This window comes from Amphiura filiformis, chromosome 4 (genome assembly GCF_039555335.1).
Source record: "Amphiura filiformis chromosome 4, Afil_fr2py, whole genome shotgun sequence".
Classification (NCBI taxonomy): domain Eukaryota; kingdom Metazoa; phylum Echinodermata; class Ophiuroidea; order Amphilepidida; family Amphiuridae; genus Amphiura; species Amphiura filiformis.
In genome coordinates, this window is record NC_092631.1 from 3,054,006 (window position 1) to 3,064,375 (window position 10,370).

The window sequence follows — 10,370 nt, forward strand, 5'->3', positions numbered from 1 at the left end:
TTTCTTCCAAACATATTTCTTAACAAATTGACACCAAATATGACTAAAAACAATATTGCTGTACGAAAATATGACCATTTAAAAAAATATATTTGACCGACCAAAGTTACCCCGCTGACCGAAGTTACCCCATTTTACGGTACACATAATTAGGGCTAGTATTATTGCACTTATGCTTGCATATGTTTAGGCGTACTAAAACCTCTTTCCTTGTTGGCCAAATTTGCAGCTGCAGTCACAATCAAAAAAAAAAATCAAAAGCAATCTTTCTTTCCGAATAAACTATAAGGAGCTGATATGCCCACTGAGTGATAATTTCTTGAGTCAGGCTTCGTAAATATATGGAAGAAAAGAGGGTAGCCTACCGGTATATCACCAAAACTCCAAATTTGGCCAAACACGGAAAAAATGACTGAAGTTGCACAAAATTGTGTAAACTTTGTTTAACGTTTCACAAAGGTTATAATAAAAATTGTGCAGAATTGCATAAACTGGATGTTGGATGTTGAATAAGTTTGGGCCACTTTGGGCATTGCACAAGTTTAGTAACTTCTGAAGTTATTTTGCAGCGGTTTTTTTTAACAAGTTTGGTAGTAGGCCTACAGCTGCTAAGCTAAATTATTGTGCACTTTGTGATAAAAGCATGAGTGTCCACACATGAAGTACATGAAAATGCTCCAATCTTGTCAACAGATACACCAAATTATTCACCTGATCACAAGGATTTCAAAAATGTATAGTTTGTGCTATCTATGACCTATCGTTACAGAGTTATTCTTAAAACAAACTATGAGCCTTTTTTTCCAGTGTAGGCCTAAAGTGTTTCAATTTTTTCACTTGTTTAGGATCATTCTATAACTATAATATGAAATGCAACATCTTTATTTCAAAAATAAATACAAGTTTAGTACATCAGAATCCCAGGCCGTATAAAATTAATGTCTTGGTTCTCATCCCCTTCCGCCTCAATTTCTGGGATTCGTCAGATTATTTTTTAGATTTTTCACATTTTTTTAGACTTTGGAATACTTTCGGAAAACTTTATACATTATAAGTAAGTTTATTTGAGAACATGGATCACTTCCAAAACTTGATGTGGTACACTATACAGGGTTTTATCCCTCAGAATCTCACATTTAAAAACAAAAAGGGACTCCTCCTCCTTTTCTCGGGCACTGTTGAAAAAGACCAAAAATACTATATACATTGCTAATTTTACATTGGAAAAATCATCAATTCATGAAATTCCTCTGGACAAGAACCAAAACATTAATTTTTATACGACCGTATGATTTTCCATCAGCTTATTTCTTGAAAATATGTTGATTGCATTATCTACATTAAAAAGCATGGCACATTTCATTGTGGTTCTTGTATATTCGGTTGATTAAAATAATTGATTGCAGTATAGCTACATTTATGAGGCTTTTATCATAATGTGCCGTCTATTTTCCCTTGGAATGCTATTTTTCTTCTGAATTATGGTTCCTTATAATTATACCCTTAGACTTCTGAAAATAGCATTTAGGGCCTATGAAGAAAATAATTAATACCTTCTGCGGAATATGTTAATAACATCTTTTCGTATATATTTTTTTTCTTTAACTTTAATGAATTTGTTTTTACGATTATTATTTGACTATAGCAAATACGGCGGGTTTATATAAGACAAATGGTACTTTCTTGCGTATACTGAATCGTCGGGTTTTTTTTAATACCGTACCAACCATGTTTTGCATTTTTGGAACGTTACCGTATTATTTTCGTGATTTTTTGCTTGCTATCTTCTGAAGAAAGCATTTAGGGCCTACGAAGAAAATAATTAGTACCTCTAGCGTAATCTGTTAAAAACCTCTTTTTGTATTTAAACTTTTTTCTTTATCTTCAATGATTTTTCTTATGATTATTATTTTGACTATCTACTGAAGATAGCAATTACGTCGGGTTTATATAAGACAAAAGGTACTTCTTGCGTATACTGAATCATCATTTTTTTTAAATACCAGCCATGTTTTGCATTTGTTTTTCTTATTTTTTCCCTTCATGTTCCTGATAATCTCTGCTATATATGTGTCGTTTTAAATTTTGGTCAGCTTCGTAATTTTAACATTTCTTTATAGCTTTGATAACTGCAGGTTATAGGCCCTGTTGCCTATTTTTTTTCTAAGCCAGCGGTCAATTCGTATTGCCGTTTGCGCCGTACTTATAATCATCATGTACAACGCGTGTTGTTGGAATGTTTTTGGAATAGGCCTATTATTAGTTTTCATGTTTTTTGCTTGTTATCTTCTGAAGATAGCATTTAGAGCCTATATGAAGAAAACAATTAATACCTCCAGCGCAATCTGTTAAAAACATCTTTGTTATGTTTTTCCTTCATGTTCCTGATAATCTCTGCTATAAAGTGCCGTTCTAAAGGTTGGTCAACTTCGTCATTTTAACATTTCTTTATAGCATTGCATTCGGCCTATTCGTATTGCCGTTTTGCGCCGTACTGAATCATCATCTGCAACGCGTGTTAGGCAATGTTTTTTGGAACGTTATTATTGTTCATGATTTTTGCTTGCTATCTTCTGAAGATAGCATTTAGGGCCTACGAATGAAATAATTAACACCCCAGCGGAATCTGTTATAAACATCTTTCCGTATATATATATATTTTTCATTATCTTTAATATTTTTTTATGATTATTATTATGACTATCTACTGAAGATATCAATTACGAAGGGTTTATACAAATGCGTGCTGAATCATCATTGTTTCTCTCCTTTAAAAATACCAGCCATGTTTTGCAGTTTTGTATTTCCTTCATGTTCCTGATAATCTCTGATACATAAGTGCCGTTTTAAAATTCATTTCTTTATTGCTTTGCATTCTGCCTATTGCCTATTTTATTCTAAGCCGTTTTGCGCTGTACTGAATCATCATCTACAACGCGTGTTAAAAATGTTTTTGGAACATATATTTTCTCATGTTTTTTGCTTGCTATCTTCTAAAGATAACATTTAGGTCCTACGAAGAAAATAATTAATACTTCTGCGGAATCTGTTAAAAACATCATTTCATATATATATATTTCTTGAATGATTTTTTATATGATTATTATTTTGACTATCTACTGAAGATATCAATTACGCCGGGTTTATATCAGACAAAAAGTAATTCTTGCGTACTGAATCATCATTTTCTTTTTACTGCCAGTCATGTTTTGCATTCTTCTTTTTCCTTCGTGTTCCTGATAATCTCTGCTATATAAATGCCGTTTTAAATTTTGGCCAGCTTCGTAATTTTAACATTTCTTCTTTATTGCTTTGCATTCGGCATATTGCCTATTTTTTTTTCTTTTCGCTCGGTCAATTCGTATTGCCGTTTTGCGCCGTACTGAATCATCTACAACGCGTTAGGGAATGTTTTTTGGAACATTAGTATTATTCATGTTATTTGCTTGCTATCTTCTGAAGATAGCATTTAGGGCCTACGAAGAAAATAATTAACATCTCCAGCGGAATCTGTTATAAACATCTTTCCGTATATTATTTTCTTTTTCTTTCATGATTTTTTATGATTATTATTTTGACTATCTACTGAAGATAGCAATTACGGCGGGTTTCTAAGAAAAAAGCTAATTTCTTGCGTACTGAATCATCATTTAGGGGTTCATTCATATATTTTCATGACTAAACGAGTGTTTATGCCCGAGGGCTTTAGCCCGAGGGCATAAACAACGTTTAGTCATGAAAATATATGAATGAACCCCGTTCATACATACGCAACATTCTGCTTGCTGTTTGTTATTTCCCTCCAAAACTAAAAATACCATCATTTTAAACTAAAAACTACCAGTACCTTATCATTTAACAGTTTCTCCATCGCTAATTGTAAGAAAACGTTTTCTTGCTCAGTCCATCGTGCTTGGACGCGCGCGAACATCGCGTACATCACTCGCGCTTTGCGTAAATAGCTCGCGAACATAGACGCGTAATCCTACTCGCGAGCGTCCATCAGTTCTCGCGCGGCTTGTTTATGACCGGAACGCCGGGCATAAACGTTGTTTATGCCCGCCTTTCGACCAATCACGCATGCTGTTATATAGCGAGTATGTATGAATGTTTGTTTTTTGTTTTTTTAAAAGCAGCCGTGTTTTGCATTTTTGTTTCCTTTTTTTTCCTTCATGGTCCTGATAATCTCTGCTATATTAGTGCCGTTTTAAATTTTGGTCAGCTTCGTCATTTTCTCATTTCTTTATAAAATTTGTATTCGGCCTATAGCCTATTTTTGTGTCAGTTCCTGCAGAACTGACACCTTTAGTACAGGTTTGACGATCACGTGACAATTCGAATCATCATATCGAAATATCACGTGGGTAAAAATATCAATATTGATATCAATACTATTCGTCAATTCAGCCCCAAACCAATTCGCCCACATGCTAATTCGAACCCTGTATATTGATGTAGGCCTACAAAAAAAGTTGGCCAAATTTAACTATTTCGTGATTTTCTCCATAACCGTTGTTCTTACACCAAATCTGTATATTTAGATGCCTTGATGTCTTGCATTCGGTCACAAACCAATTCGTTGTACTTTGTGCACTTAACCCTCTATCTTTTAAACCAAATATCCTAAAGAGTCGTGTGATATGTCGAACTTTTCCTCAGGTCATAAAGATGAACAAATAAAAATTCCTTTAAAAGGAATAGGGTGGGCAAATGAAAAATTGTCAAGAGAAATGAAAGAATGAGTAAGTCAAGTTCACAATTAAAAACAGGGAAAATGTGACACAACATCGATTTCCAATAGGGGAATAACACAAAACGTATAAACAAAGTTAAAAGAGTTTTTAACTTTATACGTTTGTTATTCCCCATTGGAAGGTTGTGTCATATTTTCCTGATTTTAATCTGATCTATTGCTTATCCTTTGTTCTCTGCTGGTCAGTTGGAACAGATTTTCCCTGTTTTTATATTAACCCTTCACATCATAACACAAGACGTTTTATGTTAACATTTTATATAAAACATGGTTATAAAACTTTTGTAGATAATAGTTATTTAAAACCTAGATTTTTTTTTTATCATCAGATAGAAAGACTTCTGCTCATCTTCTCTGGTGAGACAACAGGACTGGGGTATCTTTCCATATCAAAGTTTAAAAATCTGTCATATCAATTTCCTCAATATGTTGTATTGCAACTTATGAGGGGAAATGTTTGATTTTACAATATTTCGATATTATTTTTTAACTTTTGTAACTTTATTATGATTAACATAACTGTATTTCAAAGCGTCAAACTATATCATTATTTTGTCCCAACAAAAATAATCCAGGGAATAAAATATTCATTCATATGTTTATTTATTTTATTCAACCTGGGCCATTTCTACTGGTGCACATGCATTCTAATAATTTGTCTATCCTTATACAAGCATCACCAAGCACTATTTGTCACAAGATTTGAAAAGTAAATAGCCTATGTACACACTGAACACAATGCACATACAAGCTGTATTAAGTAGGCCCTACATGCCGAAGCTATCAGTATAAAATGATATATATGACCTTCACGATGCTATTAATTTAGCCCAAAGATTAGGAAAACTAGCAAAACTGGTGAACTGGTACTGTTCAAATAAAAACATCTGCAAATCTTGCTGCAATTTCCAAATAGTATTTCTATTACTTAAATAATTATTTTTGTTATTTCTTTTAATACAAGCACATTACTGCCTATGACGACTTTATCGTATTACTTACATATCAAAATCAAGTAATAATTACAAAACTCGCCGTAAACTATCACCTCTGTGGGTGTTTGGGATATAACCGGCACGAATATTTTCTCAACACTGCGGCATGTGAAAAAGTAGGTCAATAGTCAGAGAATACAGGGTCGCACGCCGCACCCACCCAAAAAAGTCAGCGTTCGCGTATCTGTACGTAGCGGGGTACGTAGCCGCAGTTATTGTGGCCCTCACAACACGGGCTTCCGGTGAGCTGCCGGTCCTAGGAAATGGAATATTACTGATAAATATATAAAGATGGCAAAATCAGTAAACCAGTTTAAGTTACAAATAAAGAAAAGTCTAAGAAAAAATTACATCTAATAGTTAGGCATTATTTAATGACCTCACCCATCCCCACCCATCTCCACCCCAACTATCAATTTCTTCTGTGAACTGTGGAATGTCTAGATATGAAATGTTATAAATATTTATATTGCTTCTTTCTTTGCATGTTCTTCTCCTCTTTCTTTTATTTGTTAGCTTTGTGTAATTGTATGTTGTAACTAAGGCAGTGTAAGGGGTGCTCGCTTCAGGCCTTTTGAGCATCTCCTCATTCAAATGTTGTGTCTTTTATATATATTTTGTATGTCGATTTCCGGGGTCGATTTGTATGAAAATAAAATGATGATGTATGATGATGATGATGATGTACATCATTTCCTACAGAGTCGTGAGATATGTCAAACTTTTCCCTTAGTCATAAGGAACAAAAAAAAAAAGTCAGTGGTCGCATATCTGTAGGATCATTGGTCAATAAGATATAGTCACTTTTTAAATTTTTAACCAAATATCTTAGAGAGTCGTGCCATATGTCAAAAAGGAACAGAAAAGTCAGTGGTCGCATATCTGTAGGATCATCGGTTAATGAGATATAGTCACTTTTTTGTACGTTGTGCACTTAACCCCCTTGTTTTTTACTTCTGGGTATGATTTTTCATTTTAAAGCTTATGATATATTTTCTAAACACGAAATAAAACAAAATTGACCGCCAGCCGACTTTACAGCTGTTTCGTGATGGACGGTCACATATATTCATTAACATATTAAATCGTTTATCCCTTTTGGTCAATATCGAATTGGTTTGTGGCTGACTTAGCTTGGGGCCAATGCATGAATTGGCATATGGCCAAGTCAACTGTGGACGAATTGGTTTGGGCCGAATCGACCTGATACCAAAAAAATGCCGAAAAGTTACGTACTTTTACAAGGCAAAAAGCAACTTTTCTAGGCATTGTTGACATGGTGCCCCCGCTAAAGAAAGTTTCCTACTATAAAGACCTAACTTTTGAGATGGTTTGTACGGTTTGAAGGTGCAAAATTAACAATAAGCTTAAAATAGGCGCCGTTACCGCCGGGTCATCATCAACAATTTTGACAGATGACGTCATCAGACGCAATCTCTGTCTTGATAATATCGACATGGACTTAATAATGTAGAGCACGTAATGTGATGGACTGGAAACTTCACGCATCGATCTGTATGGGCGGCCACATGGGTCAAAAAGGGTCTAAGACTAGGAAAGGGGTGTAAAATCCAAAAAGGGGTCTAAAACTCAGAAAGGGTCTTAATCCAGAAAGGTGTAAATTCAAAAGTGGTCTAAAACGCAGAAAGGGTCTATACACATCAGAAAGGGGTCTAAAATCAGAAATGGGTGTTAACCCAAAAAGGGTCTAAGACTAAGAAAGGGTGTAAAATCCAAAAAGGGTCTAAAACTCAGAAAGGGTCTTAATCCAGAAAGGGTGTAAATTCCAAAAGTGGTCTAAAACGCAGAAAGGGGTCTATACACATCAGAATGGGGTCAAAAATCAGAAAGGGGTGTTAACCCAAAAAGGGGTCTAAGACTAAGAAAGGGGTGTAAAATCCAAAAAGGGGTCTAAGACTCAGAAAGGGGTCTAAACCCAGAAAGGGGTGTAAAATCCAAAAACTGGTCTAAAACTCAGAAAGGGGTCTAAACCCAGAAAGGGATGTAAAATAAGAAAAGGGGTCTAAAACTCAGAAAGGGGTCTAAACCCAGAAAGGGATGTAAACTAAGAAAAGGGGTCTATAACTAGGAAAGGTGGCTAAAAACAGAAAGGGGTCTAAACACAGAAAGGGGTGTAAAATAAGAAAAGGGGTCTAAAACTCAGAAAGGGGTCTAAACCCAGAAAGGGATGTAAACTAAGAAAAGGGGTCTATAACTCGGAAAGGTGGCTAAAAACAGAAAGGCGTCTAAACACAGAAAGGGGTGTAAAATAAGAAAAGGGGTCTAAAACTCAGAAAAGGGTCTAAACACAGAAAGGATGTAAAATAAGAAACGGGGTTTAAAACTCAGAAAGGGGTCTAAACACAGAAAGGATGTAAAATAAGAAAAGTGGTCTAAAACTCAGAAAGGGGTCTAAACCCAGAAAGGGATGTAAACTAAGAAAAGGGGTCTATAACTCGGAAAGGTGGCTAAAAACAGAAAGGGGTCTAAACACAGAAAGAGGTGTAAAATAAGAAAAGGGGGCTAAAACTCAGAAAGGGGTCTAAACACAGAGAGGATGTAAAATAAGAAAAGGGGTCTAAACTCAGAAAGGGGTCTAAACACAGAAAGGATGTAAAATAAGAAAAGGGGTCTAAAACTCAGAAAGGGGTCTAAACCCAGAAAGGGATGTAAACTAAAAAAAGGGGTCTATAACTCGGAAAGATGGCTAAAACAGAAAGGGGTCTAATCACAGAAAGGGATGTAAAATAAGAAAAGGGTCTATAACTCAGAAAGGGGCTAAAAACAGAAAGGGGTGTAAAAAAGAAGAAAATGGGTCTAAAACTTAGAAAGGGGTCTAAACATAGAAAGGATTTAAACTAAGAAAAGGGGTCTATAAATCAGAAACGGGGCTAAAAACAGAAAGGGATGTAAAAGAAGAAAAGGGTCTAAAACTTAGAAAGGGTCTAAACACAGAAAGGGATTTAAACTAAGAAAAGGGATCTAAAACTCAGTAAGGGGTCTAAACACAGAAAGGGAAGTAAAAGAAGAAAATGAGTCTAAAACTTAGAAAGGGGTCTAAACACAGAAAGGGATTTAAACTAAGAAAAGGGATCTAAAACTCAGAAAGGGGTCTAAACACAGAAAGGGATGTAAATTCCAAAAAGTGTCTAAAATTCAGAAAGGGATCTAAACACAGAAAGGGTGTAAATTTCCATAATGACTCTAGAACTCGGAAAGGGGTCTAAACGCAGTAACGGGATGTAAAACCGGCCGAGAAAGGTGTGCGTCGAATCGGTGTATAAAAATTCAGAAACGGGTGCAAAACCCTAAAAGGGGTCTAAAGCTGAAAATGTGGGTATAATCGGAGTATACATGTAAAAACTCAGAAGGGGTCTAAAACTGCGATAGGGCTCTCAAACTGCGATAGGGGTCTAGACAAGAGAACTTAAACTATGAGAGACGACACTCAAAAATACTGAGTTAGGCTAAATCCTCCAGTCTTGAATACTACGGCATGTTTAGCCGCCATATTAGATATTTGGCGAGTGAGAGGCCGAGGGACTCAGGCTAAATACTGAGTCACACTGCTGTCAGCGTAAACAGTTTGTGATCCCAAACAAACAAGCAAATTATAGAATTCCTGAGCATGAGCAACGTAGTATCCGTCTATCTATCATATCTTTTTTTTAGCTATAAATGTTATTTGCTTATGTACTTAGTAAACAAAAGCAATGGATTAAAAAGATCGCCAGCCTTCTACGCTATATCATGACATTATTGCCTATGTCATTTTTTGTAATTTTGAGAACAAAGAACAAAAATGTGGTTTCAAGCATGCATCAGTTACGTCATCACCCTAATTATTTCGGATTATTCCCTTTCATTTGTATCATTATCATTTGTTCCTGTGCAAAGATTGGTGAATAAATGTGATGCGATCAAGCAAAATCAGTCGGAACTCGGCAATAATAAATTTTCAGTTTCCTATAGGATTGTAAAAAGTATTTATAAAGCTGGATTTTGCAGAAAATCCCATTGAAATTTAACAACCAGTTCCAAAGATATGAGCAATTAAAGAGTTTCCAAAACAATAGGAAACAAAAGAAAAATTTCCTTTGTTTGACTATATCTCAAAATCAATATTTCCGAGTTCCGACTGATTTGGCTTGATCGCATCACATATGTGATGCGATCAAGCAAAATCAGTCGGAACTCGACAATAAACATTTTTAACTTTCTTATAGGATGGTAAAAAGCATTTCCAAAGCTGGATTTTGCAGAAAACTCCACTGAAATTGAACAACCAGTTCCATAGATATTAGCAATTAAAGAGTTTCCAAAACAAGAGGAAACAAAAGGAAATATTTTCTTTGTGTGGCTATATCTCAAAATCAATATTTCCGAGTTCCGACTGATTTTGCTTGATCGCATCACAAATATGTTTAAATGCATGCTTGAACCATATTTTGTACTATTAAGCAATTCGCGTAGCAGGCTGACGAAATGTATGAGCACCGTCGTACTTTCAAGTTTACAAAAAAAAAAAAAAAATATGAAAATAAATAAATACATGATTAAATGAATAAAACAGACAAATAATAAATAAAATAAATAAATAAATAAATAAATACAAATAATTA